The following is a 16,439-nucleotide window of genomic DNA, read 5'->3' on the forward strand; positions in this document are numbered from 1 at the left end:
TAATAACAAATAATTCACATTACTCCTCTGTGTAAGAATCTTACATTGTTCAACTAACCTAACCCATTTCTGGACACATAAGAGGTGCTGAACTCATGTTTGCTGATTCATTAAGTAAGTTAAGAGTAAAAAGACTGGGCATGAATGACTCCAGACTCATGGAGAGTTTTTTTTAATCCATCTGAAAATTTGAGTCAGTAAAAAAGAGATTTGGTCATTATATGTTTAGGTTATAGTGAAAAAGTCACCTGAGAAAGTTTATCCAAATTCATATTCCTTCTTTAGGCTTTGGGGCAAAGAGGTTTTCAGATCAGAATTTTAATCCCATACAATCTCTTTTTATCTACTCTACTCCCTGAAATTTGTCTAAGTTTAACAGTGGCCTTTTTCTGCCAAATCCTTTATGTAGAGTTTATATACTAGGGCTCTAACTAGACTCCAAACTACTGGAGATAAGAACTAAGTATTCTTTCCTCTTCTGGGAGGCCCTGGAGTACTGTCAAATGTCTTGCACAGAGCAGAACCTTAACAGTCACTGAATGTAGTAATGAATAAAGTTGGGGAAAAAGCTGGGAGTTTCATTTTGAAGATCCTGTGATAAATATGACCCTTAGATATTCCCCAAAGCTTTGAATAATCAATGCTTAAAGTTTGGATCTTTGTTCTTTTCTCTTTACAACCTTCTCTCCCTTGGAAAGTTTTGAAATTCAGCTAAACTAGACTAGTATGAATTGCTCTAAATTCTTTTACCTCCAGGCTTGACCTGTCTCCAGAGATCAAATATTATATTTTCAGCTATCCAAAGAACATCTGATGGTGCATGTCTCACCACTATCTTAAATATACCTAAATCAGTAACTAGTCCCTAATTTACTTTTTATCACACTGTGAAACATGAACGTCCCACCACACTTGGAAGGTTTCCCTTCCTCTGTGTCAGTTCAAACCCTGGTTATCCTTGGGCTCCAGTTCAGTCCTATCTCTTACAATAAAATTCCCTTAATTGTTTCTCTCTCTTCATTTGTATATGTCACATAATTTAGTATTTTATTTAGTATTATATAATGTCCCAATTTTTGTTGCATGTCTATATATTTTATCAAATAAGATGTAAGTCCTTCCATGGTAGTAACCATACCACAGAAGAAATGTTCATTAAATACTGGGTTGACAATTCTGTGCCTCTAAAAATAAATGCTATATTCTCTGCCATGTTTTTGCAATGTCAGGCATAATTAAGCTTCAAAAAATATTTCTTTAGTGATGATGATAAACATCTACATGGCTACTCAGCTAGATCTAGAGTAGGCTTCAGTGCCACAGGTTGAAACCTGGCTGAGGACAAAAGTTTGAATAAATCTTTTGAAATTGTTGTGTACCAAAACAAATGATATAAATTTAGATTCATTAAAGATGGTAGCACAGGAATTAGGTATTTTTCAGGGGGATGTAATTAGAGATCAAACTAGAACACAAGGAGAAGTCATGAACAAGCCATAAATGACCCTGCCTTTTCTCCTTCCTACCATCTGGGGTCACCTTCAAAGACTCAAGAGTTCTAAATACAAGTAGAGTAAACTGAATACTCCTCATAAAGGATAGGTTTTGATACAGGGGAAAAGGATTATATAAAATGCAATTAAAGGCCTCCAGATGAATATCTGTCCACCAATTTCTTTTTCTTTTAAATCCCTTTATAAAGTAATAGCTTATGTATTCAATTAAATCTAAGATAATATTAAAGGAATAAGATAATTTCTAATTAGGAAGCTCAATCATAAACTGGAGCATTGACAACACTGATATTCAGCAAGATATTAATGAACTCCCATGAAAAATTCTCCACCAAAAGCTGAGTTTGGGGTAAAACAATTCAATATTCTATCAATTTTTTTAATGAGAACTAATAGGACCACTTTATACTAATCAGAATTTTCTTCTGAAAAAAAAAGTCTTTTCCAATACTTGTATTTAATTCTATTTTGAACATACAAAGTATTCTCTGTTATTAGGGCTCTGGGTTTCACAGGAAATTTGAACAGGGGTAGGGCTAGTGATTCTGAAAGTAAGGAAAAAGACATAAGTTGAAACACTGTATTGAAATATTGGAAGGGGAAATCAAAGAGGGCTTGATTGACTTTCAAGAAACATTCCTTGCCTAAAGTACAACTGGACAGCTAGCCTTACAATTTATTCTGCAGAAAGTGATTTGTTTTTTTCAGGTTTTCATCAAAATCATGTTACTCATCAATCAGCCTATATTTATGTAAACCTTGGCCATATACAAATGAATGTCTGCTCCTCTGTAGAAAGGTAAACATTTGTCAGATGTTCTTTAATCATCCCAGAGTAATACGACTTCTGTCTCTCTCTCTCATATTTATGCCACTTATTTGTGAACACCTAAAGTCCTCTGGAACTAAATGTCCATGGCATGAGGGGAAGAGGGTGTACTGGAAATAGACTAAAATTTTGAATGAGAAAGCATGGATTTATTTGAATCCTGGCTATACAACTAACTCTGTGACCTTGGATTAGTAATTTAACCTTCCTTACCCCTAGTTTTCTCATTTGTGTAATCGATGTAATAAAACTGGCCCTAACTAACTCCCAGTTATATTTAAAATCAAATGAGAAAATACATGAGAAAGATATGTGAAAACTCTACATGTCTACAAATGTAAATTTCATTATGGTATGAGAAGTAGATATATTAATAATAAGAATGTTCAGTGACTGTATTATTAAACACTTCTGCTGTATATATTGCCTGTGTTAGAAAATAAGAGAAATAATGAGAGAGAAGAAACAGGGAAAGGAGAATAAAAGAGTAGCTCTTAGGCTGAAAAAGTCTACAATAGCAAATACAGAAAATTAAAAAGACAGAGAAAATATAAAAAGTGATAAAAGAGAATATAACATAGATATTAAGTTGAATCTTTAAAAATGTACCTATATTAGCAAATATGTAGTGTTATCAAGAAATTTTGAGTTTTCTGCATATGATGTGTATTTATTCTTCCTGACACTTTTATAGCTATAAGAGTTAAGATAATGGAAAGTTTTAAACAAGGGAACATAAATATCTCTAATTTTCTTCTTTACTATGGGTAAAACAGTTATTGATGTTCAAAGGTTGACAATATGAATCACTGGAATTGTTTGTATTTCTGCATTGCTTTCATGTTGAAAAGACTTTTTCTGAAGCATTTTGATCCACTTGACCTTTACTTCTTTTTAAACTTTGTATACCTATTAAACATATTAAAATTTAAAAAAATATTAAAAAATTTTCCTTAACTCCCTCAAAAAGTAAAATATCTATCATATTATGATTCATCATTCAAGATGATATAGAAATCTTGTTAGAGATCCTATTGAGAAAGGTAAATCAATGACAGTTATTCTTTAGTAACATTTCTATAGCCTAAAGAAGTTAGTTTGTGACCTATTAGAATAACTATAATATATAACTTAATGGTTTCTGCAAAGACAGCAGGGTATTATCCATCCTATCAAGTCATTAAATAACTTCACTTGTGGAGGGTTTGTAGCTGCACACAGTTTATTTTAAACCACCAAAAAATGGTTATGTTTAATTTGTTATTGATAGCCAATGGTCTCTTAAATTTATTTTAAGTAACAAAAGACAAAAAGAAGAGATATTTCCCCTCATTCAGTAATCTTTAAATAATATAAATCATTTCAAATGTAGGACACTGGAATGAATGAATGGAAAATAACAAGGTCAAGACCTGACATGAGGAATGGCTTTAGCTTGTTTAAGGGTTTCTTATGTAGTTAGTCATGAGCATTATTTTCTGGGCTATAAAAATCAGCTACCTGAGCATTATTATTTGAAGTGGATTTTCAGAACTAGAAAACCATTAGTATTTTCATAAGATTGTACCATTTGAAGTGACCTTAGTAACCATCGAGTCTGATTTACTTTCTTAACAGGTGAGAACATAGAGGCTCATAAAAGACTATAACTCAGGTTATTTAATTCTAAATTTGCACCATAAAAATCTTTTCCCACAGTGCTCGTGTACTTTTATATACTAATTATTCAGCAAATATATATTGAACGAACCCTCAATGTGTAATGATGTATGCAGAGGGTAGTTGGGGTGGGTGATGAATAATATATAACCTTTGTCCTATGTGAATTCATAATCCAATAGGAAAGATAAGACTCAAATTAAAAAGTGAGATGATGCATATAAAACTCCATGCTTGGCACATAGGAGACCGTGAAATCGAAAAATCAAATAACAACCACAAAGTGCAGTCCAGTGTGTTTAGTGGTGCAAACAATAGTTTCTATTTTCTTTCAAATTCAAAATTCAAATTCTAGTAGTCTTATGTACATGGGGGTCAACCAAGATGCTTTTTTATATGGCCAGTAGTCTTTTTACAGTACATATACAAAATCGTAACTCATTTGAATTTTAAGCATTGCTTCTTGGCTTATAGTCTGCATAATACCTTCACCTCCCCCTCTAACCCCTCACCTTCATAATAAGACAGTACATCTTTCTCTGAATGAACCATGAGACTGTTTGAAGTCATTTCCCAATGTCACCCATTCCCTGGAGATCATTATTTCATGACCCACCTTGTAGTCTGTTTTATCTTGGCAGTTGACAGCTACTTTGGCATCTGGAGTTGGGCAGCAGCATTCTGTGCCATTGTGGTGGGAGTGGGGGGTGTGCAGAGTTCAGACATGGAATTGGGAAGTTGTCTGAAGTGAGATTTAAAGCACTAAGGATGAAATGCTGTAATCACAATGGGAATAAAAAAAGGGACATATCTGAGCAGCATTTTCCAAAAATTATTCAGAAGCTGTAATGATGGGTTTAATTGAGAATGAGATGAAGAGAGGTGATCCAAGAATGACTCCAAGGCAGAAAGAATGAGCATTATTTCACTTATCATGTGAAAGTAAAATAATTTGGGAGGAGGGGTCTTTTAAAAAATGTCTAACAATTTGTGTTGCCATAAATGTATTCTATATTATGTTGCAGAAATACGTGTACTTTTATTTGATCCTATTGCTTCACTCTGAATCAAGACACTCAGAATATCAACTATGGACATGCAAATTTGTCTGCTCTTCTGAAAATGGTACTAATCTAAGGTAAAAAATAATATCAAATTACTTTATAGCAATATATTATCTTCTAAGGTTTTCAATGTTTTTGAATTTTAAACTCTATTTTCATCACAGTGGTAAAATTTGTGGGAGTTTTCTCTGTATTCTTTTCCCTGTTTTATATATTCATATAATTTGTGTCTCTAGATTTATAACCTTAAGGATGTGAGTTATTTAACCTCAGTGTTTTCCGTATTCTTGTTTGTAACAAAGAGGTTAGTTTGAAGGACGCTTACAGAAAGACCACCTACTTCAACTCTCTCATTTTATAGTTGTAAAAACTGAGGCTCAAGTAGAGGAAGTGACTGACCCATTTTTTCCTCATTCGTCCTAAATGGGAGGGTAGGAAAGAAAGAAATCAATGAAGCCTGTACCATAAATTGAAGAACTTTATTATTACATAGAATTGCCTTTTCGGTATAATAGGACTATTAGCTTCTTTAGGGATGTATTGGGTAATATGTATATCACTCCTCTAACATCCAACAAAGTGTTGGGCCTCAACAAAGACTTACTGAAATCCACAATTCTTACAGGCTTTTAGACTCACCTTCATCTTATAGTTGACTAATTTGGCAGATAAACATGGATAGTGAATTTTGTAAATTTACTCACAAACTTTAGATAATTGGCTGATGTTTGGCAGTAGAAACAGGAAAAGTTGAGGTAGACCACTACCCAATGAGAGGAGGGTAATGAAACTTCAAACTAAAGAATATGCACTTGCTAACTCAAGACTTTGGAGAACAAGTGTCATTGTATCAGAGAGAAGGCATAATGGTGGTTTCCAGAGGCTGCAGGCAGGGGGGGAATGGAAAGTTATTGTTTAATTGGTATAGAGTTTGTTTTACAAGATGAAAAGAGTTATGGGAATAGACGATGGTCATGGCTGCGCAATAATGTAAATGTGTTTCATACTCTTGAACATTACACTGAAAAATGGTTAAGATGGTAAATTTTATCTTATGTGTATTTCACCCCAATAAAAATTTTTAAAAAAGAAGTAACCATCTTAAAAAAAGATATCTTCCAAAGCGGGGAAAAAGAGTCATTGTACCAATGAGTAGTTTGAAGGCTTATACTTCTACCATACATCATAAGTTCTTTTCCATTTGCATAGTGAGTTTTTAAAATAGGTATGGAAACATGATGAAAGGACTGGAGAAACCAGTTCATTTCTGCTTTCTTAAAATTTGGTTTTAAAAAAAAGTTGTTGGAGAGGTACCAGATCCTTCTTGCTTTACTTCCACCAAAAATAACGTCATCAACTTCTCTCTGAATCTCTTTCAGATTGACATTATATAATATAAGATATGGGTCTATTATTGTTTGGGAATCAGTGATTAACTGAAAAATTGCTAGAACAAGCAACAAAGCATTAAATTAATTTTAACTGTTTTTCTAATCTATGATGAAAAAAACTAACAGATTAATGATTTTATCAAAGCAATTCATTAATAGTAAACCTATGAACTCCTGTCACATTACAAAAGTGAGGCAATAAAGCTCTTGTTTGCAAATTTATTTGCTGCAAAGGCATTTAGGGATTATTTTAAAAAGAAAAAGTTCTGCTTCACTCTGAGTCATCAACCCATACCATGAAATGAATCTAGACCTTTGAGATTACTAATTAAAGGCTAAATAACGAGGAGATTCTATGGCCAGAATGTGGACATGTTCGTAAACATTGAGCACATCTTCACCAGGTGGGTATGTAGCCAATAGAATGTGGTGCCTCTCTGTTATACAGATATGACACACTTATATATGTAAAACATGGTATGTTTCCCTGTGAAATGAAAAATGAAGCTGTACATAATAGGGCTAAGCTTTAGCTAATTTAGTTTAAAAATACTTACAATTTATTAATTGCTCTAAAATTTGTTCAGGGAGATTACCTGTAATCATTTCAGAGAAATCTGTTATTCTTTCAGATGCCTTGAATTCTTAAATGCTATTGTGCAGGTGTGCTAAAAATTCTACTTTAGTTCTTCCTTTATCTTCTTTCACTTTTACGTGACCCATTGAAATATACATTCCTAGGAGATCACATAGCTAGATACAGATATGGATATAATACATGGCAACGTATCAATCAAGATACATTAACTGATTACTTACTATGGGCAAGGGGTTTGCCATATAAGTGCGCTAGTCAACAAAAGCTTCATGCAAGAGGTAAGGGCTTGAGCCAAATCTTGAAGACCAGGTAGAATTTAAATACATTTAGGAGGGGGAGCTCATACCACAGTACTGGACTTCTCCAATCTGACTCCACTATTTCTAGTAATAAATTATGGTTGGATCACGAATCACAGTTTTTGTGTCATTAAAATTGAAGTAATAAATGTAAGTTGTTAATTTAAAAGGAGAAACTTAAAAAAAATCCTTTAAACATACAGAATTTTTGTAAGTATGCTCTTTCTACCCTGCATTAACTTTAGTTTAAATATTGTACTTTGATACAGTCTTTCTACCTGGGCTCAGATCGTTAAACTAAAAAGCTATTACTTTTTATAATACCTGTTTTTTAAGTCATAGTTATCAAATTATTTCTCCTGATGCCAGTGTGTAAAGGTAATACACGGAAAATGGGATCATAAAACCCTTCAAATATCTCTGAAATATGATAAATGATTTTTAATGAGCCTTTTATCACTCCAGTCTCTGACCTCCAGGACTTCAATTTTCCTGTTTCAATTCCAAGTAGGCAACTTTATATAAATGACCAAATTCGAATGACCTTTGCTGTGATGTTGCATAGAGGACAAACCACATACACCTATATGTCCAATATGTCCAATATGTCCAGCTCACTATAGTGATACCTAACCCTTTGTAGTCGTCCTCTGTATATAATAGCATTATGTCCCTGATTTCATTTCACTCTTTAAATGATCTCTGCAACTCCACTGTCCTTGTGTCCCTTGGCATTAACAGTACTTTCTCACTTGCTCTACTTTTGTATCAGTAGCTGAATCTCCAGACAAAATGTTACATGCCTTTCTTTACCTTGCCAAGCAGCACATTAATGATTAGTGGACACTGTCAAGAATATCCTCATGTTCACATGCAAATCTGTTCTACCAAAGACTAGTGACTATAGTATGAAAGAAAAACTAATCAATTCCTAAACACAGGCAGTAGAGTTTACTGCTTAATACCATAGTCTCTGGAATCAAACCTGCCTGGTTTCAAGCTTGATTTTGGTCAATTAGTTTGACCAGATTATTTAACCTCTGTGGTGCCTCAGTTCCCCCACCTGCAAAGTGCGGATATTATTAGTAGTACCTTCTCATGGGGTAGTTGTGAGGCTTATATGAGTAATACATGCAAATCTCTTAGAAATGTGTAGTACATAGTAACTTTCAATAATTAACAGCTAATATTATCATCTTTTATACTTCTTTTTTGAAGACGAATTACTTGCTAACTTGGGCAAGTCTTCCTACCCTGATTACATGAAGCCATATCTGAAAGTATTCAATATTGATTACTGAGATAAAATGAGAGATCTGAGTTTAAAATACATGTATAAAAAGATTTGAATACTGTGACATTTACTCATAGACATTTACTAATGATTTTAAAGACAACAGTCACTTCACACACACACACACACACACACACACACACACACACACACACACACATATGATAAAGAGAGCCCTGGTCAGTTTGTTCATTGCTATTCTTTTCTAGAGGTTAGTTGACATTGTCTTTGGTTTCAATGGTGTTTAATTTTAATTTTTAATAATTTTATATTGAGTCTACCTTCATATCCTGCCAATAATGCTGGTAACTCTGAATGTTCATCCTTCCTTCCTCACTCCCAATCTCAAGCTGCTTCATTTTCTTTGGACAGTCACACTCACTACTCACCTCCATTCCTCCCACGCTTGGCTGATCACCTTGTACAGCAGTTCAGGCTGTCCCCAAGGCACCTTGGACTAACTCTGTATGCTCTGCTTTCTCTATTGGTCACCCCTTTTACCAGAAATCTATCCCCTTTGCTGTCCACCTGAGGATACCTTGCTCTTAAAGTCACTTAGACTCGAATAATAAGAGACATGTTTAAAAATTTAGGACAGATGAAATGGTCATTGCTGACTACCTCAACATTTTCCGCTGTGCCAAAAGAAACTCTGATAGAGGAGTATCGTTGGAGATAGGATGGGGAACAGGCTCATAGGAACATTTAATAGAAAAATGAGTCAGAGGAAAGCTTGGTTATTTTTTATTATTATTATTTTTTGCGGTACGCGGGCCTCTCACTGTTGTGGCCTCTCCCGTTGCGGAGCACAGGCTCCGGACGCACAGGCTCAGCGGCCATGGCTCACGGGCCCAGCCTCTCCGCGGCATGTGGGATCTTCCCGGACCGGGGCACGAGCCCGTGTCCCCTGCATCGGCAGGCGGACTCTCAACCACTGCGCCACCAGGGAAGCCCAGCTTGGTTATTTTAATAACTGTAAATGTGTAGTTTTCTTAGTTTTTTCCATTAATGCTCACAATCAGAGTAGCAAATAGGCGAGATTAACTCATAATAGTGGAGGTAAAAGGTAGAAACACTAAAAGGGCAATGAGGGGTAAGTATTGGGTGATGATGAGAAACACAGACATGACTGACATAAGGGTCAGACTAGGAAGAAAATGAAGTGAAGCCAAGAGAGAGCATTATAACCAAGAACTTTTAGAAGGGCCCAGGAAGACTTGATGAGGTTGAAGAGCAGGTACAAGGGAAGAAAAAGTGGGCGTGGACTGAATGTCATCATCCGAGGGTAGTATTTCTGAACTTAACATTTTAGAAATTGATGCATTTAACGTGTGGCCATGGGCCCGAAGCTGAGGACAATGGAAAATGTGAGGTCAAGGAATTATGAGACTAGACTGTTATCTGGCAGTCTTCATAGATACTGAAGTCTCCAGAGAACGGAAAGATTAAAAATGAACAGTAGGAAAGACCCAGGTGCCAAAAATTTCCATGAAGGTGTAGACAGCAGAGACAAGAAAGAAATGTTGGAATGGTGTATGTTTCAGTAAAGGATTGTTTAAAATAAGAGTAGAAGAGACATGTCCTAGTGTTTTGGAAGTTAAATAAGTGGAACTAGGAGAGTTTCAACCATAATTTTAAGCCCTTACATGTGGAGGAGTAATAAGATTAATGAAGTGGGGAGAGGTAGAGGTTAAGGATTAATTCATCTTCATTTGTCAGGAAGTTGGAAAACTTCTGTAGGAGAAATCCAAGTAGGAAAAACTCCAGGTTTTGCTTAAAGCAAGGAGGTAGAGGAAGTGTTCTGTGAAAAATGTGAGGGTCCCTACTTTCTAGTACATTGCTGACAAAAAAAATTTTCTGCAGTGATGGATATGGTCTATATCTGACTGTCCAATAGGTAGTCACTAGCCACATGTGGCTGAAATGTGGTCTGTGAGACTAAGGGACTGAATTTACAGTTTTATTTAATTTCAATTAATTTAAATTTAAATAGCCACATGTGGCTGGTGGCTGTTGTATGGGACAGTGCAGTTCTAAAGTCTTTCTGATAGCCGTCAATAAATTTATGCTTAGTTATTAATAGGTAATGATAACAGGTTACCCCTCTAAGTGGATATTTGTATTTAAAGGAGACAATGACTAAGATTAAAGAAGGAAATTCCTGAATGTAGAATTTTAAGTGCTGTGGAACAGCATGAAGGCTACTAGTTTGGGAGTCAAAAGGCTTTTCTAGTGCTTTTTAAATTAGGCTATGTAAGTGGTCATCTACGAATAAGATTAACCGTATTAACAAGATTAACTTTATCAAATGCCAACTACATGTACAATGTTGTAATAAGCAAGTATCTTAGTAAACAGCAGATGGCACAGTCTTAACAACAGCTGAAGGGAGGAAGGGATAAATAGGGTGAACTAGAGATGTTGGGTACAGGGAGACAAAACATAATTAAGACTCCAGCTCATGTGCATCTTATTTGAAATCCTGCTTTCACTATACCATTTGTGCAGTAAAATTTCAGAAGTGACTGCCAGAGAGTTGCTGCATGTGAGCAAGAGTATAAAATGCACTGGCAACTGGCTAAATGGTGGTGCAACTTAACTTCTTGGTTGGTTTCAATGTTATTTGTCTAAAATGGCGATTACTAGGCTGTTTTGCAGCAATGTTCTCAGTATATGAGGAAGCTGTAAAATGGTTTGAAGAAAGGCAGAGATAGAGTGATCCACTGATGGAACACTCATTAATCTGGTGATTGGTGGTTTCTAAGATTAAATAGTATACAAGTTTTAGATAAAATAACATAGGTATCTTGGAACAGTGACAAATTAATAATAATAATAAAAACATCGCTTTGTGCAATAATTTAAAATTTTTAAAATGCTTAATATCCATGTGTTTCACATCACATGGGGTTAATATACTATTATATTATTATATAACATTAATATATAATGTTATATTTAAATAATACGTTATTAACCCCAACTATGGTCAAGTTTTCTTAGTTTGCTCATGGCTATCCATCCATTAGTGGGACATAATTTATTATTTCTTATGTTAAATCACGAAGCTTTACCAGATGCTCTACTAAAATAATCTCAATACAAGTACGATACATTCTCATTTTGTGAGGTATTCCACTTCTCTAAAGGGAAGGTGCTGAAAGATTCCTTAGTGATACCAGCCAAATAATCTGGAGCTTCTGGAGCCATTATAACTTAGCAACAGTCACCTTCTTAAATCTCAGGCCTTGAACAATTTAATAAGAGTAGCTGAGGATACTTAATATTGGTTACTGGTAATCTTTTCCTCAAATTTTGTTTTAATTTGTGTGTTTCCCTTAGTTGGAGAGTAATAAGGTTTACCTGAAGGATGTAAGTGGAACAGTAAAATAATTGGGGTTTGATGCAGACTTCAGGTTATTATTTAGGTTTATTTATTTACCAGTAAGTGCAGAAATATTCCTACATAATTAAGTACCAAACGGTAGTGATAATCCTGCAAATCTAATATGATTTTAAAATTCATTTTCCAGAGAAGAAATCTACCATCTGTAAACCTCTGTGGGTGAGATGCCCATGTTGCTTAAGCCCTTAATGGATTAGCCCAACATTATATCAGAGATGTTAATTTTTTTAGATTTTACTTTTATTGCTAAAGAAATAAACATATACTTCTCATGTAGCTTTGAAAGCACAAAGAAAGATTTCTTACGCCATTGCCTTAAATTAATCTACAAGAATACCTTGAGAAATAAAAGGGAAAAATCCAATGGAACCAATAAAATAGGAATAGCTTCCTCTTCAGAGGCTGGCTGTGAAGACCATGTGAAATAATGTATATATGTAATGCTCTTGGCTCCATGCCTAGCATCCAGTAGGGTTGCAAAAATGTCAGTTCTCACCTCTCTTCCCATGAATTCATACTGCACCAAAGCCTGTCATGTTATTATCTGAAAAAGTCATCACCGTCATCCATGACAACTCTAGATATAGACCTCTCAAGAAAGCACAGAAAAGGTTAATAACCTTCTCTAGATTATGCAGATAGAAAAACACTGTCAGTGTTGGCTTAAGCACCCCAGATCCTACCTTGACATTGCAATCACAAGCCTTATCCACCTTCTGAATCTCAGGACTTGCGTTGGGCTTGTTGCTGTAGATGATAAAAGCTATTAGGAAAAAAAATAGTGTGGACGAAACAAATAAATATTTTATTTCCTTCCAGGAAGACCAGAAGAACATATTTAGGGAATGAGAAGTATAGTTAAATATTCTATAACCTGCCTCCCCCAAATATAGAAAGATTATGTAATTCCCCCCACCCATGGGGATGAGGTAGATGGCTCTTAAAGATCAAAGTATCATGGTGCAAAGAAATTATACTTTTCTGAAAAGATGGTATTCAGTGTGACTTAAATACTGCAAAAGAAATGGCAATGGTCATGGTAGAAATCATTTTTTCTGTGGGGCATGTCAATTGGCCTTTTTCATTATGTCTACACATACATAGTCAACTACAGAAACACTCGGTTTCTACTGTGTTCATATTTTGATTGTCAGAATGGCTGCTATGTAGACAAACTTCTTAACTCCAGAACAGAAATGTCCTTTGCACCACTGTGTGTGTGAGGTCACAAATATCTGCAAACTGGGGAACTCAGAGGTTTCTTACTGCGCAGCATCTCCCCCAACCCCAATCACTTTAGCTCAATGCTATTTCCCTCTAGAGCGAGGTTCCCTCGGTTAGACTGCCGAAAAGGTATGTGGTGAGGGGTATGTGCACTTAGGGGCTCAGCAATCAGAGGCTTCCTTGGATGGGACTTGTGATGGTAAATATTAATGAAGAAGCAGTGTTACTGGCAGTGATTCTTGACCAAATCAGATATTCTCTAAGTACCAAATGTCTCCCACTGAATTTGACTGGAGGAGCGCTGTCGCTTAAAAGGTGTCTCAGACACAATACAAAACGTTTGTCACCTCAGTTCGCATATTACCCAACAGGAAGCAAAAAGCAAAGGACACGGCGCACTAAAGAAACAGGCACACAGACACGTTTTGCAATGACGAACTTTATGTGGCATCAGGAATGGCAACCTGTTCTCGTGTTTAGCAATTCCAAGGTACGCTGTTAAGATTGCTTGTCAGGTTAAATTGAGTAAAGGAACAGGAATACGAGGGAGCGCTGGAGACTTCTCGGCAATCCTTTTCAAAATATAAAACTGTCACGAAGTGACTTAGGTAAGCTAATAAAAAAGGCTCGCTGTATGCCCTTATACTCTCCTCTTAAACTTACGTGATCATCAGCAGCGCTGTTCAAATTCAGCCAACAGCTGTTAGACCAAGACACAGATCCGCAGTGTTTTATCTCCCCTGAGTTACCGGTGTTCACTGAGACTCTCCGAAAATTAGGGTCGGTGTTCATTGTGAACTTAATAGCGGATCCTTCGCCCTCCCTCTGCTCCCACTGTCCCAAGCCTTGAGCCCCCTCCCACTTGCCCGATATCAGATTTCTTAAAGACGCAGTCGTCTATACCCCCAATTCAGTTGCACCTTCTGCAGCCCAAACCTTTACCCAGAGACACCCACATTCTGTCTCCCTCTCTTCTCCCTCTCACCTCACTTCTTGAGACCCCACGCCCGCCTTCGGTTACTCCCTCGGCTTCCCGGGCGCCGCGTTCAGGAGGCCTGCGCCTCTGCCCGGCGCCTTCCCATTTCGAGTCCCCCCTTCCCAACCTCCTTCGAGACTCAGGTGCCCCTCCCGTGGAACGCAAGCTTCTCTTTCCTCCCCAAGACCCCAGTCCCTCGGAGATCTGCGCGTTCAGAGTCCCTTCCACTCTCCCGCCCGGGTCAGTGCGGTCTTGCAAACTGCAACCATCCCCGCTCCCCACCCTACCCCCCGCCTAAACCGTTAGGGTCCTGGCTAGCAATGCCGCCCGGGGCTCCAACTTACCACAAGCGTCCGGGAGGAAGGCAAGGCAGCGGTCGCCGCGGCGGCAGCTAGACGAGAAACGGACTCGGCTGCAATCGCCCAGCGGAGCCCGCGGCAGTCGGTGCGCTGCTCTGCGCTGCGCGCCGCAATCTCGCGCCGCGGCGGAGGGAGGGACGGAGGGAGCTCGGCGCGATGGCAAGCGCCGGCGAGTCGACCTCCTCTGGGCGACCCTGCGACCCCGGATAGGTTTGGCTTCTCTTGCTCCACTATCTTACTCTAGCATAGTAACTGACCACCTCCAGCATCTCTGCACTATTCGCGTCTTCTTTCTTCTTCGGTGGCCCCTAACTAGCTACACTATTCTAAACGGACGAAGGCCATCACGCGAGCACCACGACGATCTCGACGACTCCGACGACAACGGTGTGCAAGAAGAGGTAAGAAAAGTTCATATGCAATCGCAGGTAAGGGGCAGGCAGGCCGATGGAGCAGCCAAGGCTGGCAATCTAGCTGCTCCAATGGCAGGATCAGAAAGATCGGTGCACCCGAGGAGTGAAGCGTCCTCGGCAAGCACCAGAGCGCCTACCCCGAGCCGGTGAAGCTGCACCCCGCTCTTGGGCTGAGCAAGGGATGAGGGGTGGAGCCAAGAGTGGCCAATCAGTTCTCAGCCTTCCACTGCCCCTGGCCTGTTTGGACCAGTCTCTTAGCGCAGCTGGAGCCTGCTGGCAGGGGACGCGAGACCCGGTGGTGGTGGTGGTGGTGGTGGTGATGGTGATGGTGATGGTGATGATGATTAACTTGATTCATGAGGCCTGCAGACTGGGGGGAACTGGGGTCAGTCGGCGGGGGGGGGGTGGTGGTCCTCAAGAATGTACCCTTAAAGGTTCAAAGAACACCGCTCCCCGAACACCCACACACACACCCCACACACCCTTGAACATTTCGGTTCAACAAACACTTCTTAAGTCTTGGAAGTTCCAAAGAGCTTTGAAACTCCCTCCCCGACTCCTGCCCCTTTCCCCAACCGAGGAACTGAGGCATTCACAGGGTCAAATACGTTTAGTGCGCAAAAGCCTTGGTCCTATTAAAAGTCTCGATTCCCCACCCTTGGCCCCAGCCTCAAACGCAGAGAAGGGAGAAAGTACGTGGCCTTCGTGCCCCAAGAGGGCACAGCTTAGTTCCCGTCTTGAACCCATAGCTCCCCTGGGAAGTGCTTAGAATGACACCCTGAAGGCAGCTCCTTCGGGTTTCCAAGGCGGGGCGGCGCCTATTTCTCCCGCACACAGTTTGGGGGCCACAGCTAGTTGGTCGCCCGACCGCTGCGTGGGCTGCCATGGCGTGGTCAAGGCAGCAGGGCAAGGGGTCAAGCACGAACCTCCCTTTTGGCAACTAACGGGAAGCCGAGCTGCAACCCGGCAAAGAGAGCTCTTCTTCTCCGACTTCCGGGGCACCGGGTAGGTGCCTGCGGCGTCCTGGCTGCAGCACAGAGAAGGGCGGTCAGGGCCACCTTGGCCGAGACGCTTTGGGGGCACCAAGACCAAGCTTAGTAGTGGAGACGCTGTTTGCTGTTACCGAGAAGAGAAGATTTCTCCTAAGAGGGAATGGGAGTGAGAGGTGTCAGATCTCTGCCGAGGCTGCGTGGCACTGTACCGTGGGCCACGGGTGAGAGAAGTGGGAACTGGCTCCCAGCCGGTCCGAGGTAGCCGGACCTAAGAAAGAGATCGAAACTCTGGTTCTGCTGCTTGGGATCGGTCGGCGGAGCAGCAATTATATGGTAGAGGCTACAGGGAGGCCGTGCAGCAGATTGGAGGCTCGAACTCCACAGAGCGCAGAAGGGAAGGGAGTCGCTGGCTGCTGAGGGA

General features: G+C 39.0%; 1 protein-coding gene across 1 annotated transcript in view; it reads right to left on the reverse strand.

Annotated features, from left to right (window-relative positions):
- Window positions 1-15,174, reverse strand: part of HTR2C (5-hydroxytryptamine receptor 2C) — a 263,697-nt gene extending 248,523 nt beyond the window's left edge. The window contains exon 1 of the mRNA XM_007450981.1: window positions 14,599-15,174. The gene's annotated coding sequence lies outside the window, so the exon portion shown is untranslated. The remainder of the gene's footprint in view (window positions 1-14,598) is intronic.
- Between the last annotated feature and the right edge of the window lie 1,265 nt (window positions 15,175-16,439).

This window comes from Lipotes vexillifer, unplaced genomic scaffold, assembly GCF_000442215.2.
Source record: "Lipotes vexillifer unplaced genomic scaffold, Lipotes_vexillifer_v1.1 scaffold1042, whole genome shotgun sequence".
Taxonomy (NCBI): Eukaryota; Metazoa; Chordata; class Mammalia; order Artiodactyla; family Lipotidae; genus Lipotes; species Lipotes vexillifer.